This window comes from Nylanderia fulva, unplaced genomic scaffold (genome assembly GCF_048542155.1).
Source record: "Nylanderia fulva isolate GAGA-0341 unplaced genomic scaffold, ASM4854215v1 Scaffold8, whole genome shotgun sequence".
In the NCBI taxonomy this organism is placed as follows: domain Eukaryota; kingdom Metazoa; phylum Arthropoda; class Insecta; order Hymenoptera; family Formicidae; genus Nylanderia; species Nylanderia fulva.
In genome coordinates this window covers 5,513,670-5,529,529 of record NW_028190916.1, presented here as the reverse complement: position 1 = coordinate 5,529,529, position 15,860 = coordinate 5,513,670, and the positions used below count along the sequence as shown (strand labels likewise).

General features: G+C 32.5%; 1 protein-coding gene and 1 long non-coding RNA gene across 2 annotated transcripts in view; one reads left to right on the top strand and one right to left on the bottom strand.

The window, feature by feature from the left end:
• The window catches only part of LOC114932103 (uncharacterized), a 73,530-nt gene that overhangs the window by 41,791 nt on the left and 15,879 nt on the right, over positions 1-15,860 (bottom strand). The gene's annotated exons all lie outside the window — the stretch shown is intronic.
• On the top strand, positions 13,500-15,456 carry LOC114932104 (uncharacterized). Its single transcript, XR_014926271.1, has 4 exons — positions 13,500-14,029; positions 14,150-14,280; positions 14,418-14,553; positions 14,738-15,456. It is a non-coding gene; the product is annotated as an uncharacterized LOC114932104 (long non-coding RNA).

The window sequence follows — 15,860 nt, the reverse complement described above, 5'->3', positions numbered from 1 at the left end:
ATTCGGGCAGGGATAGCGATCGGCGAAATAGTCGTTTCGCTTTGCACATACATACACCGGATGTCTTTTCAACTATGGAAACTAAGAGAGACCGAGCTAAGAATAGTAGCGGTTGTTTTAATGATGAGATATCGCTGCTTATATGTAATCAGGGTGTCCAGCAGACTCAATGAAAAAATTCCCCGACTTTTTCAGATTTTCCAGAAATTAATTTTACCCTGACATTTTAGTATTATTTTTTCCAACTATATAATTTGCATATATCTATATGATAAAACAATTAAATGTTAAATCATGAAATCCCCTTGAGATATTTTTGTCAACAATGAAAAGATTCGGAAATTAAAACAAAAATTTTAATCAATTACAATCTGCATTATGTACAATAATCGATACAAACATGTCACTATATAAATTGAAATAATTTAAATTTATTTAAATAATCATCTTTTTTATTTATATCAAATCTTTTAGTTTTGTCTCTACCAAGCACATTGAGATAAAATAACAGGACGACGAAAATATAAATTAACGAACACGATGTAGATAAATCGATTTTTAACAACACAGAAAATTAGCATGCTGGGACTCAAGGAAAAGTTTAAATTTATTTAATAAATAATTTCAAATTATTGAGACAAATAGAATAATGTAAAAAAATCCAGATGAATAGTAAAATTGCCTGACTTTTTCTCTGACAATTCCAGGTTTATAAAATTCCCTGACAATGTCCGGTTTTCGAAATTTCCCTGACCGCTAGACACCCTAAATGAGTTATAAAAAATTAAGTCTCACATTATTTTTAATAATGTATAAAATAATTTGCAAATAAAATTTCTCGAAAAAACACTTCCGGTTAAAGAGCCGGGGCGATATTTTACGTCAAAATTCCACGTCGGCGACGTCGAGACCGGAATAACTCGAATCTTCGCGAGGTTGGGGCGCGGCGTATTTCGCAGAAGCGGATTTTCGGAGGATGTCGGGTTGTTACGAGAAACTGTTTACATTGTCACGAAATGGATCACAAATTACAGTGCGATCCTTTTTCAATGCGATAACATCTGGTACCTTCTTGCGGTCTCGACGCCAGACTCTCCCCCGGATCGCGTGCGAGATGCGCCACCGTATAAAATACATATATCATGGGGAATTCTACCGAATTTTCGACGCCTTGAACGGAAATTCTAAAGTTGAGTTTGTCATCTGTGTAGGGAGCTCTAAACAGACATCTCGCGTGACGACTAAAACTGTGACCTCTTTTGCGAATTCGATCAGACCGCAGAGCTATTAAAGTTCTCTCTTCGATCCGCCGTCTACCATTACTAGTAATTTTCAAATTTTCGCGAGAACAATGACAATGGGGATTTTTCGATAATAGAACCCTCCCTTCTCTATAAATACCATGCAGATATTTTTGTGTCTCCTTTCCATCCTCGTTTCTTCGCTTCTCTCTCCTTCGTTTTTTCGATATAGTCTGGTCGGAATGAAGCCTGTTTCCGACAAATATAGTGTTTAGAAGACTATATTTACTATCATTACTAACGTCGTCGTCTGCAATAATACCACCAAAGGATACTCTGAAACCTTAATAAACTTTAATTTATCTCCCTTGTGTGACTCGTAATTTTCGCGTGTAATGCGTGAATATAACCGCGACGGTTTCTCTCTATTGTTTTGGGTACGCGATTAAAATTTCAAATTGCGTCATGGAGAGAGGAATCGAAAATATAAACCAACATTTTCGTCGGTTGAATTTCGTGTAAAGCAATTTTTATCTGAAATTAAGATCATTTTTTATTACTTCAGCCATGAAGAGCTTCTTATATATTCATGCAAAACTAATTTTCTAGAGATTGTGGAATTTTCAGTATTATGTGTTATGTGTTAAAACAACGATGTACCTATATGTATACTTAAAAATTTATGAGATTACGTATATTATAATCGTAACACACGATCTTCTCTGATAAGTTAGAGTTCCGTAAGAGAATACTTTAATACTTTTGATGTAACTTCTGGTAGAACTTTCAATCAAATTTGAAATATAGATAAAATATTACTTTCATTTTATAATATTATTCGCTTGATATAATAACCCAATACATATTTATTAAAAATATTAAGTTCAATCCAGAGATTCAGCATTGTTGTCTTGTTTGCATAAATATTTGTAATGTCTCTCGGCATAAATTGCACTGTGACATCTCTCTGTTCCGCAATCTGAGCGTGGAAAGGAAGACCTTTCGTGGTTCGAACCCTAGTTAAGGCTATCATTTATTATAATATCTATCCGGTTACGGGTCATGGTTTTGGTTTGTTGGGGGTCTTACGTGGTTATTAAGGTTTCACCGTGGAGTCACTTTACTCGCGTAAAGCCTATCGCGTGCTTCAGGTGTAATCGGCGTATGCAAGAATGTTCCGAGAAATACGTGAGCGGAAGATAATAGAAGATTTACTTCCCTTTTCTTATTATGTTATACACACACGCTTTTCATATTTCTGTTTATGATATAATTTATTTAATATTTTTTTTCACGAGAAAGCAATCAACGAACGTTTTACAAATATTGAACAATGTGAAAAATCCATCTTAAGATGTATCTCTACAAATAGAATTACATAAATTAAAATAAAAAATAGTTACACTAACCCAATTAAATGACTGATTATTATCGTTTATAAAATCATAATGGCATAGAATTGAATTTCAAAGTTTGAAATTATTATAAATAATGTAAGCGTGTAGAGATTATTTCTGATAATCATATTCCTTCCTAAAGCTGCAATCACCTAATCACCTACGCTTACATTCACGAAATCACGATTATGCACCGTGAAACAAGACAACTGAATGAAACTCACTATATTCAGGAAAAGACATTATATAAGAATGGCACGAGCTTAATGTATAACGATGTATCGCACACTCGCATGCGAATACTTTCGTATTGTCCAAAATCGCGGAGCATGAAAAACCAGTCTTGCAGTAGCTCGTGCCGAACTTTCAAACTCGGTACTTGTGTATACTTATTTGTGTGTGTCGGTCACGCGAATATGAAGAATACGCGAACGCTTCTCCGTTCTCCGATATTAAAACATTTTATTTTATAATTCCAAAATTATTGATATCCAAATTAATGGCGATGCAAACACGCGTGTAAAGTTTATTATAGCACTAGAGAATAATGAAGCAAATACACACGGAGAGAATTTTCTCTTGGAATTTATCCTGAAAATTATGGCAATCATATGAAACAATATGGTACTGGAAGAATTTTATGAGTTTTTTTTATTAATATTTACCAATAACAATAAAAAATATTAATATATGCATAAGTAGTAAAATTAATCAAACATATTTTATTGTGGTAAATATTAATCAGAGAGAAACTCTTATAAAATTACGATTACCATGATTATTTTCAGGGTAAATTCTAAGAGAAAATTCTCTCTGTGTACACATATAAGCTAGACCAATTTTTGAAGAGAAACGCTGTTATTAAAAGTGAATAACTTTTTCTCGTCGCAAGAGAGCGAGGAATGAGGGATCGAAATCGGAAGTACGCGCCCTGCACGTGACAGATGTTTCGTTATTCGCGAATGGTTCTTGATTCCCGTATATATATATATATATATATATGTCGTCGGCACACGCGCACGCGTTTATTGTCGCGCACGTATAGAAGAGGGTCGAGCCTTTCTTCGTCTTCTCTTTTTTTGTCGTGTCCTGCATACACGTCGGTTCTACCTTCTCACGAGAAGGAACCGGACCGCGTCTACTGCAGAGCCTGGGAGTCTGCGAGGCTCTATTGTGCTTCAGTGCGGTCGCTTCCCTCCTCTGCGACCCGACGATGACTTTCGCAGTACACGGTTTCGCGCACGTTAAACAGGAATTTTGGGAGAATTTTTTTCCCTATGCAACGCACGCTGGAATCAGCGATCGCGCCGTCCTAGGCTCGGTTCTTAAGGAAGAAATGGTCGAGCGGAAGCGCAACGAACTCGCGTGAGCGCGAGCTGCACTTAGAACGCATTAGCGTTTGAGGCAGTTAACAGTAAAATAAAATGCACCTCTTTTAACCGCTTCGAGCGATGCTTATTTCAAAGGATAAAGATATGAAGAGTATAATTTAAAGGAATCATTTGAAAATTATTTTGATATCAAGATATTTTTCACGTCTACATTTTTAACTTTCTCTATGAGGTAATCTTGAGAAGATCATTATGCAATTATTAAAGATCGTAATCTCTCACCCCTTACATAATATGAAATTATTAATAGTATTATCACAAATTTTAATAAACAAATTTTTAGAATATATAAAATAGAACATAGGTCTTGATTATAAATATATTTTATAATTTATATTTTTTCTCTCGCGTGTACGAAACCGTATAATCATATTTCTCGTGTTGTAATTTTCGAATTATATGCAAATGAAAATATTGTACCCCCTTATTTCTACAGGAATTAATATATATTATTACAACGACAATAAACACGTGCGGCTGACATTATAAGCAGATCAAAAGCATAAGGAGAATTGAACATCTGCCGCGCCATTCAATCCTTCTGCAGATGAGACATAATAATGCATGCGCGTGCCACGCAAAGGAGTAGATGCGGGATATAAAATACAGGGTCGCGTATATGTATATTCAGTACTGATTGTGGCTGATTCCGATTCTGAGTGTTTCATGTACACAGTATAAAGAAATATTCTAATACACTGCTTATGTAACATATCATATCTTCAGAAGTATCAGCTGTTAGTTCTAGTCGTGAATAATAAAAATAGGCAACTCGTTGCATAGAAAATAAATCATAGCTGATTGATTCCGCGAGAGATCGCGGTCACGCAAAGAGGAAGCCTTCACGTATCAACGGAGAGTGATTACTCTTATATATACGTACATATATGAAGAGACGCAATTACGCGTGCGATACGACCCCGATCGACGGTGGCTACCATAATGGGAGTGACTCTCCACGTGGCCATGAGCGCTCGAGCATAGAGACGCGTGCGTGGCCCACTTGCAAAATGTAAGTTCCACACGCGTTTCTACGAAACACATTATATTGCGTAAACCCCTTAGAAGGATCAACTGAAGCGCCTTAAATTTGCTCAAAATTTTCCTTCTATTTTCAACCTATATTTTTTCATCTTTTCATTCTGGAGGATATCAAGCTCCTACTTTCAGGATGTCCAGCAGACTCAATGAAAAAATATTCCCTCACTTTTTTCAGATTTTTCAAGATCAGAAATTAATTTTTTCCCTGACTTCTTATTTTTTTTCTTAAATATATAATTTGCATATATCTTTATGATAAATCAATTAAATGTTAAATCATGAAATCCTTGTGAGATATTTTTATCAACAATGAAAAGGTTCGGAAGTTAAAAAAAAAACAAAAATTTAAATCAATTATACAAGTTGCATTATGTACGATAATCAAAACAATCATGTCACTATATAAACTATTTAAACAATCATCCTTTTTATTTATATTATATCAAATTTTTTAGTTTTGTCTCTATCAAACACATTAAAATAACACGACGATGAAAATATGAATTAACAAACACGCTGTAGATGAATCGATTTTTAACAACATAAAATTAGCGTGCTGGGAGTCAAGGAAAAGTTTATATTTATTTATAATAAAAAATTTCAAATTATTGAGACAAATAGAATAATGTGAAAAAATCAAGATAAATAGTAAAATTTCCTCACTTTTTCCCTGACAATGCCCGGTTTTCCAAATTTCCCTGACCGCTAAACACCCTGACTTTTCTACCTCAAATAGATAGTAAAAGATATTAATTTCCAACTTTAAAAGAGGAGCATAGTTTTAGGCAAAACTATATAAATTAAATAATTTCACAGTAAGATGATTTAATTTTATTATCAATATAAAGATTCGTTTTTATTTGATTCTAATTTTAAAGATTTCTAAAAATGTAATATGTTCGACATGTAAATGGAGATTCGAAATACTGAAAGAGTGTCTTCAAGATTAATAAAAAAAAAATTAGAATCTTGGAAGAAAGAATATATTCTGACAATGAGTGTAAAATTGACTGTTCCTATAGCAGAACTTCATACATTTCAATTTATTTAAACGAAACCCGAGTGAAGTTTACTCCGGCAATAACAGGCAAAGAGAAACTGAACACGCCTATATTTATACTTTGTGACCTGCTTGGCCTCCGCTTGATTATTCAAAACTGCTAAAAGCAATAAGCAAACAAAAAACAGATCGTAATTGTATGAAAAATAAATAGCGAGGATTTCGGGCGCAGAGAGAAAAGTGGAATCACCATTCAACACAAAGCGATACTCTCTCTCTCTCTTAACACGCTTACAACCCTCGGAACGCGTATCATGTTCATCCCGGCCTCCCTCGTTTCTCCTCGAACAAGCAGGTTTCTATCGATTGCCGCGCGAGAGTCCAGGGGGAGTGATTTAGGCTCCCCAAAGTGCGAGTCCGAGGCATTAAAGTCTGATGCTCTTTCAGGGTCCGGACGACACGGTCGGAGGTTGCGTGCGCTGCACCAGCATAAGCTCTCGAAGATGAATGCGTCTGAGGCTCACGCACACCTTCTCCTTGTGGATTCTCTCGCTCCCCAGTGTTTGTTGAATTATTCAATTCTGTTTCATTCTTAAGAACGCTCATTCGTGTTAGGTTCCGAGACTCATGAGAGACGCGACGCTATGATGAGGTAAGCCAGGAGTCATCCAAACTTCCCTTTTCACGAGTCTTCTCCGTATTTTTTTTTTTATTAACGTAAATATCTATTATACCAAAATTGGCGGAAGAGCTTATTTAAATTGAAATTCAGAGATGGAATTATATTGTATATATATTTAAATTATAATTAGCAAGAGCTTGACTACTTATAGCGATTGATCTTTTATATTTATGGTAAATTAATTTAATTTCTGTATATATCGTAATGAAAACAATGATAGAATTGTACCGCGAGAAATTAATATTACAGCGTCTAGAAACCTCAATCAAGATAGATTTTCGTCTTTTCTTTATGAAATAATATTAGAATTGATTTTACATCAATTTTCTTACAAACGGATGCGTATCCTCGCGGTTTTCCGCTCGCGTTCCGTTCAAAGGTTATTGTTCGAAAGGACAGCAAACGATGTTGAAGTGTATATCCGTTATTTTCCGAGCGATCGAACATTTGCTCGTCGCACGGAACGAACGGAGAGAAGAAGACGGGAACGAGAATCTCTCCGCGGCAACTGTGGGAAAGCGACGTCGTAGGCTTCGCTATCAGCTGCTCGGGATGCGAAATGACGAAGCCATTGAATTCCCTGAGACAAAGGGAGCGACAGGGCGGGACGCGCGCGATGCAGGGATTTGTTTCACGATCGAGCTTGAATTGCCTCGAATCCCTCGCGAGAGGAGAATAATTAAAATTAAAAAAAAAAAAAAAAATTTTTTAATTGAGAAATTGATGTATAAGTAAAAAAAAAATAGTTTAATATACATTCTCTCTAAACTTCTTGGAGTAGAATCTCACTCAAAAGAGTGGAAACTCGTTCCAAGAAATTTAAAGAGTACACACAGAGTAGGTACACATCTATCACAAGAAAATATAAAATATGTTTGATTAATTTTACTATTTACATATAGTAAAAATTACTATGTATGTACACATTAATATTTTTTATTGTGATAAATATTAATCAGAGAAATTCTTCTAAAATTTTTCCAGTATTGTTCCTCATTATCATGATTTTCACGGTAAATTCTAAAAAATATTCTCTCCGTGTATAATTAAAATTCTTAAGACTTATATGTATATAATTTAATACAATAAAATTCAATTTTATTTAATTTTTACTTTTAATTGACGAGATTTTATTTAAAACTAAATTTAGTTTTATGCAATTTTATATTATTTTGTGAGTGAAATTACAAGTATAATAATTTCAAGAAAGATTTAATTAATTCTGCCATCGCAAGTTCACCGGAATTCAACATAATAATCTTAATCTCAAATAGCTGTCATCGAAACGCGCGCCTTTGCACGCAACGAAAATCAATCCTGCCTCACATCCGTACGTGATTCATACGAGAAATATGAGAAGGGAATGCGTATGGGGAAGCAGGACCGATACGCACGTGATTGTACAGTTCCGCCGATCGGTGTTACAAGCAGGTCGAGAGAAATTAACGACGGTTTCGTCGCTCGTAAATCGTGCCACTTAACGATCGATGAGCCAGCGACAAAAACCGTTGCACGCAAGTCATTTGCATCACGAAGTGTATCTAATGAAAGACTATATTTATCAAAACGTTACATTGAAAATTAAATCGTTTACCGGTTGTGAAAAAAGAGAGATCTCCTAAGAAACGAATCAGACTTGCAAGAAGGCGTTTAAGTGTAAATCAATATAATCATACGATAGAGACAATTAAAATTGTCAATGTCACATTCAATCAGTTTCACACGTGTGCTGTGTATATTAAACGAAATAAAATGTAATAATTATTAATTTGAAGAAAAAAATTTGCAAAAAATTTAATTTTTAGATATACTTTTTGTAATATAAGATGAGATTTTAATCAAAAAATTTCCAAATTGATTTTGTGTAAATTCTACTTGTCAAAAATTTTAAGTATTGTATAATTATATTATAAATTTCGCAGACGAGAAAGGGAATTGTTATCATATATTTTGAATATATGATAACAACATTTAAAATTAAAAAATGGCTTTCCATTATATATGAATATTATAAATTAATTTTGTATTTGCAGATTTTCTCATAAAAAATTGTATCCATAACTCTAAGATTTAACTTTAATCAAATCACTATCGCATAGTTAAATAAACGATAAGAAACAAATTATTTTTCCGATATTTTTAAAATAAATTCAAAGGATAGATTTTTGCTTTTCCTACGCGATCGACTTACCACGTAGCCAACAAAGTCTACGAAGCGTAAAAGATGCATTTGCATATCAATCCTTCGCAGCCCACTCGCGATGCAATAATGTATACTGATCCTTGGTAGAAAATTGTGCATTGATCACTTTTTCCACCTACGATTTCCGACCGAGCCGGTTTTGTTTGCTAATTTGTTAAAAATTGCTCTCGAAATTTGTCTACAAAAATCTATTTATGCATGTTAATAATTTGTGTTAAATACCTATCTCATTAAAATATTCTTATTATTCGTTTAAAGCATTTTATCATAATTTTACATTGCTGATAATAATGTATTTGTTAGGGAATTTCCTGCAGATGTCGTGATAAACTTCAAAAGAAAAGTCACAGTCATTTGTCGTTGAGTCACTGTGATCATTGTGTAAACATATAATTATAATTTAACCTATAATTATCATCAAGATATCTAAATATACCTCTACTTATCTCATGTTGACGTCTGTCTTTCAATTGTTATAAGATTGCTTAACAACTTGTTATAAATAAAAGAGTAATACATATTACTAATTAATATCACTGTGATGTACATTTTTATTATTATTTGATTCATTATAATTGATTTGATAGGGATTATTTAATTTTTAAAATAATATTTAGTTTTTTAACAATATCTTTTATAATATCTAACGAATTATATTAAAAAATTTGTGCAATAACTGCGATAAATCATACGTCTTTCTTCAGCATCGGTTCAAACATGATTCATCAGTTATGTTTCTCGACATAAACACTTCCGTAGATCGTAGAAACTAATCTTGGAGACTATTCTCGTATGGAAACACACTACATCAGATGTTAACAATCAAATCGCCCTGCGGCGATTCTAAACATACATTGTTTCTAATAAAGTGAATAAATAGAACATTCCGGTCTCTTTGATGTCATTATTGGAAAAAGATCATTTTCAAACGAGAAACAATTTTATTAGTTTAGTTAAAAATCAAATAAAATATTTTTGATTTTAATATAAATTGAAAAAAATATATATATATGTAATTATTATTATTATTTAAATTATGTTAAAAGAATATACTTATGCACGTATGCATAAGTCATCATAAAAATATCGTCTTATTTATTTATGGAAAATAAGTTAATCTCTTTTTTTAAAACTTCTTAAACGCTTTAAAAATATCAAGTTATTTCGGAGCAAGATACACTTTAGAGATCCAATGAACGAAAGACCTCCCGTGCGAGATATCCTTTAGAATTTTCAAGGGCTGACTCTCCAAGGAAGAGTCCTGATACGATCCAAGCTTCTTCAAGGGAGGGATGCATACTATAATATGCAGACCAGAATTTGGCCGCCCACGATGCCCCTCCATTCTAAATCATGAACAATCATATGGAAACTTGTCTGACTACTATGTATTAAATGCTTATTCTTACGAGATAGAATACAAATAACATGCAAATTGCAATTGCATGCAATTGAATGCAATGAGCTACGTACTAATATAAAAAATAGATAAAATTAAATTAAAAAAAAATAAAATGTTAATACGATATAATTAAATTAAATAAATAAAAAATATATTAAGTCAATGTAGTTCTAAATTTATTTTGAACATATTATTTAAAAATATTATAATTACGAAATCCCTATTTAATATTTACAACAATTTGCTACTAATTGAATATTCCAAATATTTGAATTTCAATAAAAATTCAATATTTAAGGGAGCGAGTAAACAAAAATTAATATATCGCTTTCACGTTCAATGAGGTATAGTTATATCGATTGATCGAAAAAGGAGCTGCATGCTGCATCTGCTCCTTCCGCGGACACCACCCTGAAGAGCGGCTAGATTAGTATCACGATGGCCCTTTCGTCATGAGAGAATAAAAGGGCGGAGTAAGGGCATCATATATACTAGAGGGCAGGAAATTGCCCTGGAAATGATTCTAATTTCCTGGCTGCGTAAGAAGAATTCTAGACGGTCTACATTCTGATCTGTTTCGTCGATGTTAATCTATCCTAATCGATCAGATTGCGATTTTTGCCTTTTCATCGTCTAAACTATAGCTATAGATAGTCAACTAGCTGCACGCGTTCAACATAACGGCACGCGGATCTTATTCTGAGAGCGAACAACAGGTTCTACTCAAATGTTTCAGCCATTTATTTTATTAGTTTTAAGATTGCCTTATTTTGGTCTTATTATAAAAAATAATTTTTTTATAAAAAAATTTCGAACATTATACAAAGTTAAAAATGTAAAATGTGTGTGCGTTTGTGTGCAATTGCATTCGAGAAATACGTGGATAATATTCAATGTTTTGATATTAAAAATAATACATATGTGTATACGTATACAAAATGTTTGTTCCACCTAATCCGAAACGGTTAATCACCTTCGTGAAAATTATCAAAAGATTGAAACTCTTCATCTGATCAAAGGATTTGCGCCGCGCTATTCCTCACGAAATGGTTTAACCCGCGTGAAAGGAAGGAAGAGGGAGACTCAATTCAGAGAGAGTTGGAACTTGGCCGAGAACTTGATCTATTTTCTTAATGGCCATTCGGTTGGCATGCGTCCTAATGTAGTGGCACTCAAGCTTTTTTAAGCTTTCAGACTATGTCGAAATAATTGTGCAAATCATTGTATATCAACTTTTCTTTAAATTTTTTCTTTTTTTATTTTTATGACAATCAAGTTTGTTTCATTGTAAGGGAATGTGTAATATGTAATTAATATTCAGTTAGATGTCAAAAAGTAGCACACACGTATATGTTGTGATAAAAATAATTTGGAACATTATCAAAAATTTATGAAAGCTATCTATAAAAAAAGGAAAATTTCAAGGTGTCCAGCAGACTCAATGAAAAAAATTCCCTGACTTTTTCAGATTTTCCAAGACCAGAAATTAATTTTCTCTCTAACTTTTTAGTATTATTTTTTCCAAATATATAATTTGCATATATCTATATGATAAATCAATTAAATGTTAAATCATGAAATCCTTGAGATATTTTTGCCAACAATGAAAAGGTTCGGAAGTTAAAAACACAAAAATTTAAATCAATTATACAATCTGCATTATGTACGATAATCGAAACAAACATGTCGCTACAAACTATTCAAATAATCACCTTTTTTATTTATATTATATCAATTTTTTAGTTTTACCTCTATTAAACACATTGAAATAAAATAACATGACGATGAAAATATAAATTAACAAACACGCTGTAGATGAATCGATGTTTAACACAGAAAATTAGCGTGCTGGAAGTCAAAGAAAAGTTTATATTTATTTAATAAAAAATTTCAAATTATAGAGACAAATGCAGAATAATGTAAAAAAATCCAGATAAATAGTAAAATTTCCTGATTTTTCTCTAACAATTTCAGATTTATAAAATTCCCTGTCAATGCCCGGTTTTCCAGACTTCCCTGACCGCTAGACACCCTGAATTTCTCTCAAAGAATACCACCCTCATCGTTCGCAAATCGCCATCCTAATGGCTCGCGCGTTTTGTCTTCGAGATCTGCGGATCACGAAAATTCTATGCCGGCTGACTCTTTACTCTTCGAATACGCAACCGAAAACGGGGCAGCTTTTGATACCGCGCGGCTGTCGCCGGCGCGATGATGGATGACGGCAAGAGTATACACGGCAAGAACGAGAGGGCTCGAGAACGAGGGAAGGAGCACCGGCTCGTCAAGGCGAGAAACCACCACGTCGGGCGACGACGAGACGGCGCGCGATGCATCCGACGATCGTGATTAATGACGGTAACATTGTGGCCGCGAGTCATCTCACCGCCGGAGACGACAGGTGCCATTGAGGCAGCGAGGCGAATTAAGCTCGCGACTCCGCCGACTTTCGATGTACGGTGTTATCCGGTTCGTCGCTGCATCGTGTCGCGCTGGTAAAACCTGTCCAGTTCGATCTTATGCGGGAATTATCTCATGAAATATTTTAGAACGCGACATTCGCGAGTTTCTTTCCACAAGAATTCAATTGCTTACTAGATTTTATATATTATATATAAATAAATGTAACAGAACTAATAGTAACGTAATGGAAGACATAACAAATTCTTAAAATACTTGTTTTATTACGTTTTACTAATAGTTTTACTGTTATATATATCTTACATTTCAGTTATCTTATATTTAAAATGCTTTTTATAGAAATAAAGATACACGAAAAGAATTTTCTCTTGGAATTTATCCTAAAAATCATGGTAATTATAGGACAATATATTGGAAAAATTTTGTAAGAGTTTAAAATAATTGACAAATTTGAAAAATATATTATTTTAATTAAGCTTAAATAATAAAAAGAACAATAAATAAATAAATAGTGATAATAAAATAAATAATAAATGAATTATTTACCACGTTCTATCTTTCAAGTGCATAGAAAGAAATGGTAAATTTGCTAGTTCTAAATTACATTTTCTGCGCATGCCGTGGCAAGTCCTTATACCTATATCTTAGTGAAAACAAGCAATAAGGCTTTAAAATTTGAGGTCAAATTTAATAATAAAGAACAGAACGTCTACAGCGTGGAAAACGTTTCTCGTGTACATCAAACACACATCCATGTATTTATTCATTAGTTAATAATTCAATATATATAAATTTTTTAGAGAGAAATTGATCGCAAATCAATCGAAAGATATTGCAATATAGAAATGTCTCACTATGAAAAGCTATCTTCGATACGAAATGAGTTGGACAGATATAAAGAGAAACCTGAAAGAGAACAGCTTTTGGAAGAAACATGTACTTTCCTGTCGAAATATATTCAAGTTCGAAAAGATGTACATGTATGTTACACGAATGTAAGTGCATCATTGGATACAATCGCACAAGAGGTACAGAATCGTCTCAGGGAGAAGCATCCGAACCATTCGATATTTTCCACGTCTCGTGAAACTTTTTCCTATTGGAAAACCAACAATATCAGAAATAATCATTGGGACGAAACAGAAAGTACGCAGATTATGGATACACTCCAGGAATATATATTTGGCACTTTGAATTTTCGACCATGTAGCTTCCTCATCCGAAGATATCAAATGTTGGTGTATAGATTATGTAAGTTATTAGAGATTATAATATATATAATTATGAGCCATATATGTACCATATATATTATATATTGTTCTTAATATTTTCTTGCTTTGATCAATTTGTTCTGTATTATACCTGGCACAGGTTTTACAAAGTAAATTTGGTCAAGATATCATTGTATATACAATATTTAATAGCGTGGCTAGAAGATTTGGTCTACGTTGCGATCTAATAGATGTTTACACTACAAACTATATATTTTGGAAATCAACATTGTAAGTATAGATATATATTAGATTCGACATTATCATTATTTCTCGATAATCTTTCTTTTTTTATTATACGCATACATATATAATTTTTTATTATAAAAATTTTCATATGATTAAAGTAATATTTTAATTGTTTACAGCGTCATGAATAATTTAGAAAATGCACGTTGTTTTTACATAAACAACGAGAATTTCCCAAATTGTCTTCATGATTCTCTACCAAATTACAAGTTTTGTAAAACACATCATTACGTCATCGAAATAAGAACTGAAAAGGTTGAAACTTATTTATTATTTCTATTAATTTTAAGTTATTAATATATTTGTAAATTGACAAGGAATTAATAAATTACATTATATGTGTATAGAAAGAAGAGAAATGTACATCTCTCATTTCTTAATTTATAATTAGATCCTTGTTTACATTTAATCTTTATTCATGTTTAATTAACTTTTTTAGATGTTGGACATAATAAAAATTTTTGTTGGAAGGTTTATAAGGGGACATACAATAATCAATTTAGGATTAGTCAAAGTGAATTTGTAATGCGTAAAAAACATACGCGCACTAACATAATCGCGTATTAGTATATAACATATACCATTGTAAAAATAAAGAGCATTGTGAGATATTTTCAGATAACAATTATGTATAATTTACAATTTTCTATAATTTAACGTGTTTTAAATGTTTATTGAGGCATTCTGTATATATTAATTTTCAAATAATTTGCATATAAATAAATATGTTTGATTATATATTATAATTTATTTTTAAAAAAGAACTTTGATAAATTTTTAAGTCTACACCACTCGACCATACTTCGTTATAAATCTGCAACCAAAGATGTTATCATCTCTTGACACGCTCACTCAATTAAACCGAACCTCTGACAGGGCTTATTTAATTGATCCAATTTAAAAAGAGATTAGGCGCATTCGAAGACGGTCGGGTGGTCAAAATTTCTTTGCTAAGAAGCCAATAATTACAGTGTCCGCCAGGTATTTGGTTAAGATCTCTCAGCGATATCGTTTCATTCTTTCTCTCAACGAGGAAGAGAGGCCTCTCTAACTTTGAATAATGATTACTTTACGAATAGGCGTGTTTTTATCCTCATCTAGCACCGTATGATAAAAACATCGAAATGTCATTGTTTCCGGATCCACAAAATTATTTTTATCGTCTATGAATATAATCTATATAATATACGATTAAATCTTTTGTTTAAAATTTTCGACTTTGTGTTTGATCGACAAGACTATCTAATCGTTTATATGCAAGTAATGTATATCTATGAGTATCATATGATTAAATGCGTCTTGTCTTATGAAATTGTTTAAAAATAAATATATTTCTTACAATGCTTTTCACTCTTCTCTCAATTTGTTATACAATATATATAGATATGCATGAGAACAGAAATTGAAAAGAGATTATATACATTATTATTGAATATATATTAAGAAGATAATCTTTATCTTATATTTCTATCGATATTCAAGGTAACCATCCATGTCCTACGTCGACATTCTTAAAATATTAACACGTCGCACAGTTTGACTTTTTCTCTTTTACCAATTCG